Source organism: Solanum dulcamara, chromosome 9 (assembly GCF_947179165.1).
Source record: "Solanum dulcamara chromosome 9, daSolDulc1.2, whole genome shotgun sequence".
NCBI lineage: Eukaryota > Viridiplantae > Streptophyta > Magnoliopsida > Solanales > Solanaceae > Solanum > Solanum dulcamara.
In genome coordinates this window covers 37,556,551-37,567,961 of record NC_077245.1, presented here as the reverse complement: position 1 = coordinate 37,567,961, position 11,411 = coordinate 37,556,551, and the positions used below count along the sequence as shown (strand labels likewise).

At 39.4% G+C, this 11,411-nt stretch overlaps 1 pseudogene; it reads left to right on the top strand.

The window, feature by feature from the left end:
• Positions 1-5,673: 5,673 nt before the first annotated feature.
• LOC129904765 (5S ribosomal RNA) lies at positions 5,674-5,793 on the top strand (annotated as a pseudogene).
• Positions 5,794-11,411: the final 5,618 nt, after the last annotated feature.

Here is an 11,411-nt window from a genome sequence, read left to right as displayed (position 1 = left end):
TCCGTACACACGTTTATATAAGGATTATAATATGATGTATAGTAAGAAAACTGGAGAAAAGATCTGAGTAAAAGAGAAAGATATCATACCTAAGGTATTACAAGTTAGATTAAGAGGAGTTGTACAATAGCTTAAGTTAAAAGAAGCATCAGCAGTCTGATAACCTATCTCAGGGAATGGAAACCCCGACTCAGAGGTGGAAAGCAGTTAATATTTATTATAGTATGAGCTGACCTCGCATTCTAAGGAACTGGGAGTTCATACGGGCTATGGTAGATGGGCTGATAGAATCAACTTGTTCCCCTCCAGTTAGAAAGGCATATTCAGCTGAGGGTTCTGCAAAATAACATAGTAGGGAAACAATAAGATTTCACGGAGTCCCCACATATATTATCTCAGATAGAAAAGTTCAATTTACAACTAACTGCTGGAAATCATTTCGAAAGGGATTGAGGAACCCAGATGAATCTTAGTATGACATTTTGCCCTTTGATTAAGGGACAGGCCCAGATGTGATCCACTAAATTATTCATGAAGTAAAGCTTATTCCGGAACAAGATATCGATTAGCAGCCTAAAGTCAGCAAGAAGGGGATACATTGATCCTTCGCAGAGCATTTTTAGAATAGATAAAGCTGCCTATGAGTGATACCTATCGTCCGATTTGAAACAATACATAAGGGGGTCCAAGTCAGACCCCAGTCGCAGCCTACAGGGTTGGGTTGTGACAGTAACATCCTTCCCCCCTTTAGAACATTCATCCCCGAATGTTAAATAAAACTTCCCTTAAGACTTTATACCAACTGTAGGGAGATTGTTTTCTATTGCGATCACACATATTTTCATCCGAGTAATTAATATATGAGTTTCAGGAGTTGGGGTTACCTACAGACATCGGGAATAGGTGTGAATACTTGTGTTTCATGTTCTCTTCAGCTCCCCCGGTCATCCTCTTTCTGGTTTTGGTTTTGTCACAGTATCTTGACGGAAGGCACATCTTTAGTCTATGATCATCTGGTTTGCCGATCTAAGGTGTCGATAGGTTTTTCCTCACAGGATTCCATTTCCTAGACATCATCTATGGAATATACCTTGGGTGGCTCATCAGTACCCTTGTGAAGCATTCCTATCTGATGGACTGGGCGTATAGTTTTCAAATAAGGTGGTAAGCTCAACCTTCCGGCCACTTTGCCCACTTTATGAGCAACTTGGTACCATCTAATATACTTTGGGCTAAGTTTTCTTTTCTCGCCGAATCTTATTATTCCCTTCCTGGGGACCCTGTTACGAACACCTAATCATCAATTTGAATTCTGACTGTCGATGTCAATTATTTGTATATCATCTTTTCGACTTTGGGCTGCTAATCCTTAGCTTGCTTAATCATGTCGAGGCCTTTTTAGCTTAGTTCTTCTAACATTGACCCATCTAATACGGGACTTACACGTCTTGCTCTACCAGTCTTGTACAGGGCCATTGGGATACTAGAGTAGTAATTATTATTGTAGGCAACGTGATAAGTTATAGATAATCATCCCATCTATTTTCGAAGTTAACAACACCAGCTCATGACATATCTTCTAGCGTTTAAATGGTACATTTTAACTTATTCATCAGGTTTGAGGGTAAAGTAGTGTACGAAGACTTATCTTGTTACACCCCGCACTCTTGAGCTCGGAACGTCTTCTTAAGTTCCTTAGACACTATCATGTGAGACGGATAAGCTACGACACTATCAAACAACTCTAAGGAAAGAAGATTGTGATACCTCGCGAGAAGGGAGGTTGGAGATAGAGTCATAAGAATTTGGAAAGAGTTGGAGGCTAAGAAATAAGTCGTAGGACTCGATTTACCTACGTAAGGCACTAAGTTAAGAGTCTTATACACTTAAGTTGCTTAAGGATATATCAAGCTTACGTAGTACGGATTACATAGGTTCTTAAAGTGAGACGAAATTACGAACCCGCGAGTAAGGGAAAAAGACAACGCGTGGCAGCCAATGGAGAAGAGACACGTGGCAGCACCTCAAGCAAGCAGGTGATGCACCTACTTAGGGTCAAGTAGGTGATGCAGCTGCTTGGGGGAGGTGGACCCCGCTGCCACGTGGCAGCCCCTAATTGGCAGCATGACACGGTGGTCAATCATGGCTTGACACGTGTCATCCTTAGGGGCTGACACGTGTCACCCCTTGGGACCACCCATATAAATGATATATATCTGAAACTTCAGCTTGTTCACCAACATTTCCAGCAGCAACGTGAACAAACAAAACCTTAAAGCTAAGGAGAGAAAATTGCGACGGCTTGGGAAAAAAATAAGGTAAGTCCCGATTTCGTTCCGTAAATTAATTATATAGAGTATACTACGATGATATGGAAGTATTAGTAGTATAAAATTAGGATTTGGTGCAGCAAAAAACGGACAGCAAGCTGCCACGACGTTACAGCATGCTGAAAATATTTCCGAGGCGCGATTTTGGCGAGTTCTAACCAATTTCGGGAAAGGTAAGTTCTTACCCTCTAATTTGAAGTTTATAATGTTACATTATGGTGTATTACACACCTTAGTACCTGCTGGAAGTTGGGTAAAAGGTTTGAAAAGTTCGGCGTTCGAAATAAACGAATTTAGAATCGCTATAGTTAAGTTGTTGTCGAAATAAAGTGTTGTACGCGTAGGTGCTGCTGGTTGTGTTGTGGCGTGTTGCAGGGTCTAAAATTTATCTAAATGAGGTGTGGGAGCTGCTGGTTGCAGACACAGGCTTTGCAATTAAAGAATTCGCGAAAGAAAGATTAAAAACTCTAGTTTTGGTATCTTAGTTTCGAGTGAATTGTTGGGGGTTTATATTGTATAATTTTGGTCATAATATGTATATGTATGGGCTGCTGGTTGCATTTTTGGTTGGCTGAAGGTTCTAAGGACATAGTTGGGAATTCGGATAGGGCACATTATAGGGGAGGTGCTGCCCGATTTTCGTTAACATCCTAACTAGTTAAGGAACTAGTCGAGAAGGCGAGCGAAGGGATGAATGTTATGAATACTCGTGGGTAGTCTAAATTGCTGAAAAGTCCAAGGTTGTTAATACTTACATTACTTCCATGTTAAATAGGTTTCAAGGACAACGATGTGGACGTGATTAAGAGAAGTCCATACAAGGTATGTGAAGCTTTCCTTTGGCGTGTTTTTGGAATAGATATGTAGAACTATTCTTCTTTTCTTTTGGCATGTCTTAGATATAAGTTATGAATGATATATATACGATATTTGGGGATTCAATCCATTCGTAAATCCCTAAGTATGAGTCGAGACTCTTGTTTACTTCTTGGTATTAGAACTTCTGTAATAGTTGAGTCATTGCCTTTTAGTCTTCTATGTGATGAAAATTAGTATATGTAAAGCCTATTTCTTCTTTCCTTTGGAATGGCTTAACTTTAAGTGAAATGGTATATAATATAGGTCTAGAGGTAATTCCATTTATGAGCTCTGATTGTAACTCGTGACTTGTAGTCACTCTTGAACATTAAGAGTCTGAAAGTAGTCAAACTACTATTCTCGAGCCTACTATATAATGAATAATAAGTGGAAGTACCAGCTCCTCTCTATTTAAAGGCTCTGAAATGGTAAAAGCGTCTGATTGCATAAGTTGAGTCTTTGACTAGATAATTGTGTCTTTGATTGCATAATCGTGTCTTTGATTACATAAACCATGTTTCTGATTGCATAAGCTATATGGCATTGTCTGGATGCATGTCTGTGATTGTTGAGGCCCCAACTGATGTAAGCCCTAATGACATCTAAAGGGATACCTCGGATAATTTCTCCCCCAGTCTTCAGGTGATGATTCACTTGACTGTTTCATCGAGTCTTAGATAATGACTTAGTTGCATATGGTTTCTCACTACTCTACTCATACATACTGTAACCCATCCTTCCTCGAGTCCCACGATGGGCCGGGATATGTTATCGTGCACAGTGTTACTACTTCTTTCACCGCGTCCCGGGCCAGATGTGTATAGTTCCACGCACGAGGAGACGATGCCGTACGTGAGGTGTGATATATGTTATATGTTATGACGATGCGATTATTCACCGAGTCCCGGGCCGGCTGTAATATGATTGTATGTGTGGTGAAATAAGGAAGGAACACCGAGTCCCTCCTTAGAGGACCGGGTACATATGTATATTATGATGGTACGCTATAGACGTACACCACTCCATTCACCGAGTCCCTCACTAAAGGGCCGGATACTTTATGTAGGCATGCATATGAGATTAAAGCAATACATTGTGACCCTGAGCCCCGCAGTGAACCGGGTGTGATACGATGATATACATGATAAAATGATACCATATACGATGGTGTGATACCATATACGATGATATGTGATTATGAAGAAGTGATTATAACACCGAGTTCACTAGAGGGCCGGGCACAGCATATGATGATGTGTATGATTTGCGTGTCCTAAGGTGCAGGTACAGTAATTCATTTAGTTATTATACTTGTCCCCTGCATACCTATTTCAGTTATGATCTCAGTTACGATGTGTTATGCTTGACATACTCAGTACATATATCGTACTGACCCCCTTTCTTCGGGGGGCTGCGTTTCATGCCCGCAGGTACAGATGTTTATTCTGGAGATCCATCAGGATAGGAGTTCCTCTAAGCTGTGTCGGAAGTGCTTCACTGTTCTGGAGCCTAAATTTTGATGTTGGTCACTTAATGTATATATTTGTACATTCAGGGGTACGGCGGGGGTCTTGTCCCGCCATATGTTGTTGTTACTATTCTTAGAGGTCTGTAGACATATGTATATGTGGGTTGTTTGTGAGTTAGTTTTGATGTTGCCTATTCGATATGTTGTGAATGTTTTTGTTATAGCAGCTTTGTCGGCTCACATGCCCTTTCATGATATGATACAAATGAAAGAGGCTACATGTACATGAAAAAGTTTTAAACTATTGGGGTTTTGTATATAGTATCCCATCACACACGGTTCAACTTAAGTGTAGTTGATAAATACGCATAAGAGGGTCCAGGTCGGACCCCAGTTGCGGCCTACGGGGTTGGGTCGTGACATATCTGCCTTCCCAGTTTCTTCGCGGACTGATCCTTGGTAGTTAACTGTAACTTGGGCTCCTTCTTCTAGGATAATAACTATGGGGACTCCATAAGGTCCTACCACTCTTTTACCCTATAATTTTACACCTTCTCGGCTGAGTAAGTAGTTTTTGATTGAAGGAACATGAGCTAATATCGTTGCTCCCCAGGTAACATTCCCTCTAGAGTCATTTGTTGACGGAGTGCGAAGTGCATCTAGTAGCCCTGGTCATATTGTGGAATTTTCGACCTCATGTACTACTTCCTGTCTTCTATAAATTACATCAACTGGTACCCTTACCTTTTGGGTTTCGCTTTTTTGCTCTCAGAGTTGGCTGCTAAGTAATGTCGAAATTTCCTCGCCCACTGGCCCATATAGCCATTCTGTGGTTTGCCTCTCATTAACTGGTACTATGCTGAAGAATTGTGGCATTCAAGTGCGTCGTCAGTTAGCAATTAGCTAATCCTTCTTGTCTTGCTTAAATCTTTTTTACAATACCCTTAATGTAACATATAGTACTCCAGGAACATAATCTCATATCGTTTCTCCACCACTAGTTCAGATTCTTCCATCTCGCGCGATCACACCCACACTATCGCACTAAATTCCACTAAAATTTAGAAGTTAAGCGTGCTTGGATGAGAATAATACTGGGATGGGTGACCTCCTTGGGAATTCCTCATATCGCGTTTCATGGTAATCCTTGCAATAATGTGTGGGGCACTCAACTTAGCTCTAGATTTACCTTAGCGTTGTCTCGCGAGTCTTTATGTTTTGCCTTGTCCTTTGCTCTGTTATCTTGCAACCAGTATCGGGGTAGACCTTTAGTTCCACTATGACTCTGTCCTTTTTTGGTCATTTTGGTATAACTCCTCCTATTGTATTCACCCCTTTTTGTACGCACCCATTCATTAGGGTTGGCTATCGAGTAGAACTTCAATTCGTTCATATAGTGACCTTTAGAGCCACCTTGAGTTCTGTCTCTTATTAGCTAGCATAGTTTTAAAGGAATTTGACATATAAGCTTGCCAATCCTATAGTAACCAGCTAGTCATGTCCATCTTATTAAACCATTTCACAATTTTTCCTTACCCCCGCTTGTAACCTTCTTAACACATTCCCGTGTCATTCTTTACCTTTACGAGAAAATGAGAGAGTGCAAGAAATACCTTGTCGCAATTCTTTCTATTTCCTTATTCACTCCTTGCTCATTTTCTACCACAGAAGTCTTGCTATTTCTTGTCCTTGGTTATTTATCTATCGCAATATCATTTGCGACCAACTCGACAGCCAATATTTTGGCTTTTGGTCTAGCATGCTGTCATTATCCTTCATAATGTCTCTTGAGTTATTCGATATCTTTTCATGGTTATACTCTTCTGTTTTTATACGCAGTCGCCTTCTAGTGTTATGTTGTTCAGGTTCTCATCACAAACTTCTTACCGCTGCCTTATATAGCATTCTGGCTTCCATCCAATTATTGGTGGCTTCCGGACCTTTCTAACTTGGTTCGGCAAGATATTTTATTGAAGCTTAGACGTCTATCTCAAATATATTGCCATATTAATTGACTCCTCCTACTTTTGCTATTTTCTCATTAACTTCTCCCTTTTATAGGGTACTCGTACTTTTATCTGCTTGTACCTTGCTCTATGTCTCTATGTCTAGTCTCAATTTCGTCCAATCTCTTTCTCCAATCTACTTGGTACTGCATCAGGTCCTCGTCTTCCTATATATTTTACAACCTGGTTATCCGTACAGAATCTTGGCTAAATTATTAAACGACTAGAACCTTTTCATACCTATTGTGACACCTCATCTATTACTCTGTACTTGAGTAATGGGACCCATGGGACTACTCGTCTGAGGCCATATTCTACTTATCTTCATGAAAAATTAATTAGTACTTGTAGTCGTTCCAATTTCAATTAGGCAGTACTAGTATTCCGATGATAAATATTCCAGGTTTTCTTGAAGTAGTGGCTTTGTCCCAAAGTATATCCTTTGTTTCTTGGGATGAACATAAGTTGCACCATTTATTTTCTAAGTCTATCGTCTTTGTCTTTTAAGGGTTCCACTATTTTTGGGGCAATGTTGTATACACGCATTATTCCTTTATATCCTAAGCTCCATACCCTTACTGCATACTCAATGCAGGATTTGAAATTAGTTAGCATCTATCAAGGGTGCCTTATTAGCGGTCTCACTTTATCCCTATATACTTGTATCACACTGTTCAATTCATACTTACATATCTCCCTTTTAGTTCATACTCATATTCAGTTCCTGACATCTCTTTGAGGTGCTTCTGTCCGAAGCTCTTTCCCTAATTAGTCGGTGGAGAACTATAAAATGTTATCGTAAACCATTTCCCGACCATTGTTGGAAGAAACCAGAATCTCTTAAACATCACAGTACTTCTTTTAATACTTGACCTACCTGGTCTCTTCCGAGTTTATTCTCGAGTTATGAACAACTCATCTAATTTACAATAGGAGTCGAGGGCTTGGTATTTTCAAAAATGAGTGAAGCTCAATTACTGGACATCTTACCGTTCAACCTGAGCTTCTTTTTTTTTCTACAGCATAGTTACGGCTGGAGATACTGTGGTCTGAACTGTACTGCTCAGATAGACTTTTGTTTCTCCATAATAAACTTCCCTAAGTAAAAAGGGTATCCCTTATTGACGACCTGAAGGGTACCTCTTACAGCTTTAGTTAACCATAATGGGGGTACTTGGTATCAACTTCCAAGACATCTTAAGACTCTATATTTCATTCTCTTTTTTTGTTCTAAGAAAATTTTGACAGAGTTTCCTCTATATTTCTTACTTATCCTCAAATCTGCATGTAGAAAATACCAACAATGCCTCACAGGGCCAACACATATATATTCTTATCATATCACAGCCGCACAGGGCTTTCAATATCACCTCATATTGCAGCCATACAAGGCTTTCAATATCAACAATAGTATATAAATAATGGACTTACCTCGTATATCCAACTTCAAACTGCATCTGTTGCACTTTCTGTCTGCTTTCCTTTTATGTTTCAACTTTACATTTCAATCACATGTCAATACCTTACCCAACAGATATCTTTCGGGCCTTTACTTTACTTACTAGCATGCTTTGTAACTTTCCATGTCGTCAATTACTACCTTCTATTGGTGTCGTCCTTCTGTTAAGATCCAAGGTTAGTATAAGGAATTTTCCTATGGCTCGGATCTATAGCACGATCTCAGATGTAAAAGAAAGGTAACATCCTAAATGTCCTGTAGCTTCCTGTTTATAGATGTGGCGTGCAATACATCGATAACCAAGACTCTACTAGATACGGTCTGCAGATACTCCAAGGATGAACCTGGCTCTAATACCACTTCTGTTACGACTCAACCCCGTAGGCCACGACTGAGGTCCGACCTGGACCCTTAGTATACATATCTATCAGTTGTGGTCATATCGAATTATAAACATGCAATGCATATAAATCAAGTGTAGTTAAACCGGACTACAACAACATGGTACATACATGAGAACCCCCATGGGTCATAACATTTCATACATCTATAGCCTCTTTCATTTGTATCATAATATGAAAGGGCATTCAAGCCGACAAGGCCGCCATAACATAACAACATGTACAATATATCATATAGACCCAGCTGAGCCAAATTGATATATATAACCCACATATACATGTCTGCAGACCTCTAAAAATATTAACGACAATATATGGTGGGATAGGGCCCCCACCGTACCCTTAAATAGACAACAATTTTATACATCAGTGGACAGTATCAAAAACTAGGCTTTGATATAATGGAGACTCTTCCAGCTGAGCTGCGCGGAATCCTAAGTTGATGGACTCCCAAAACCTGTATTTGTACCTGCAGATATAAAACGAAGCACCCCCTCCCCCTCCCCCTCGAGAAAAGGGGGTCAGTACAATATATATACTAAGTATGTAAAATGTAACATAATACAACTGGAAGTATATCCCAAATAAAGAAGCAGGGGAACAAATTATCAAATTAAAAGCCTGTACCTGTACTCTATGCATTATAAAAGCATACATGTTCAATTTATACCATATAGCCGGCCCTACCAGGGATCCGGTGAATACATCTGTGAAACCATCATAGGCCCCATGCCATCACAACCTTATTACAATACATCATCATCATATATATAAATACGTACCCGACCCTTTAGTGAGGGGCTCGGTGGACAATACAGAGAATTGTGCACGATAACGTACCCAACCTGGGACTTGGTGAAAGAAGGGTTACAGTATACACGAGTAGAGTAGTGAGTAACTATATGCAATTTAAATCATTATCAGAGACTCGACAAAATAAGAAAGTTAAGCTTTTGTTTGAGGACCCGAGTAACGGTGTAGTCATCTCAAGTATCCTCTAAATATCATTATGGGCTGCCACAAAGGTAATATCGGGGACCCTAGACATGTATTAACATAGTTCCAAATCATTTATGAAATCAGAAACACTTAGTCTCGTATAGGTTTTAAGACTTGGAGCCTATACATTTGGTATCTCTTTAACATAAAGAATTTTCCAGGGAAATAGTGCAACTACTATCAGAGTTTGATATTCAAAAGTAAATAGGAGATGTTAAGAATGGAGTTACGCCAGAGCTCACATCATATTTAACTTACCACTAAGACATATTAGAAAAGAACGAGAGTAAACTCTATATAGTCTGTACTTTCCTTCAGGTGGTCATTATATACATATCTCGTACCCGACCCATCTTAGGGCTCGGTGAACAACTATGGCATCATAATCTCATTTTTATACCAATTACATATCAAGAGAAAGAAAGATAGTTTCCCATACACTACTCTTTAGCACGTAGAAGGCTTAATAGGGAATGTTCAATTCTTGTAGGGGTGTCAACACCTAACTGGAGTTAGAGATTATGAGGTGTACCTGGAGTTCTGGGAATGGAATTATCCCCACATTCCACATACAATTCAGTTAAGGCTAAGACTTTCCAAAAGGACATAAAGATAGATGTACGTACTTATACCAAAATATGCAAAGAGAAAGCTTTACATACCTCGTACGAGTCACTCTTTGTCACATTCGCCTTGTCGTCCTTTGAACCTATTTATCCTGGAAGTAATATGAATATCAACCACTCTTGACTTTCCAGCACCTTCAGTTGCACCTTAGTATTCATGGAATCTATTTCGTTGTTCGTTTCCTCGAGTAGTTCTTTAATTAGTTAAGGCGTTAATGAAAATTAGACAGCACCTCCCCTATAATATACCCTATCCGAATTTCCAATCACACACCTAATAACTACATCCAACCAACAACAACAACCTGCAATATATATACAAGCAATTCGCACCAATATTACACAATACAAACCCCAAACAACTCACTCAAAACCATCAAAATGTGAATTCTGGACAGCTTACTGTCTTGCATTGTCTCTTCATTTCAAAGGGGTAATTGAGGAAAACAGGCTTTATGTCCTCATGAAAGTTATATACATGTGTCTTAGGGTCTCATACAATTTCGAATCACCCCTACATCAATTCTGTAAAAAACAATATGCCCAAAATACCAACAGCAGTCCGTGTAAGATGTTCAAAACCAAAATCTAGGCAATACCTCCTATATACTTCATCACCCTTTTTCGAGTAGATAAAAGCAAAATAGGATTTTAAAGGCTAAATTAAAGTTATAGACCTATGAAATATATTTCCAAAAAATATTTAAACACTCAAAACAAAGTTGTACACAAGAGGTTATACTAATATTACTAACAACAGTCCCATTCAAAAATGAGTTTGTTAACTAGTTCTTAACATTTTCTCTCTTTGTTCTTTCAACTTCCTTTCAAGTTCCAAGCTAAAGAATTAATTCCGTAGACATCGTAAGATACATATATATATATATATATATATATCCACGTAGTTGAGGAACACCATAGATAATTAATTCATAGAGGAAAATTGGAGAACTTACCTTGAATCCTTCAAAACGTGGTTGTCTTTCTCTTCTTCCTTTTTCACGTTTTTCTCTTTATATACTTGGCTGATTTTTGGATAAGAAATGTTGTACTTAGTCATCAACATATATATCCACCTTTTTAGAAGGTGCCACATAGTATCCCCTTAGGGGTGACATGTGGGAGCCCCCTAGGATGCCACCTAAGCTCATGCGGCCTATCATACGCCACCACGTGGTAGCAGGGTCCACCCCCCAAGCAGGTAGGTGAGTCAGCGCTTGTCACCTGCCTGCTTGTCACCTGCTTGCTTCGCTTTCGTAAGTTC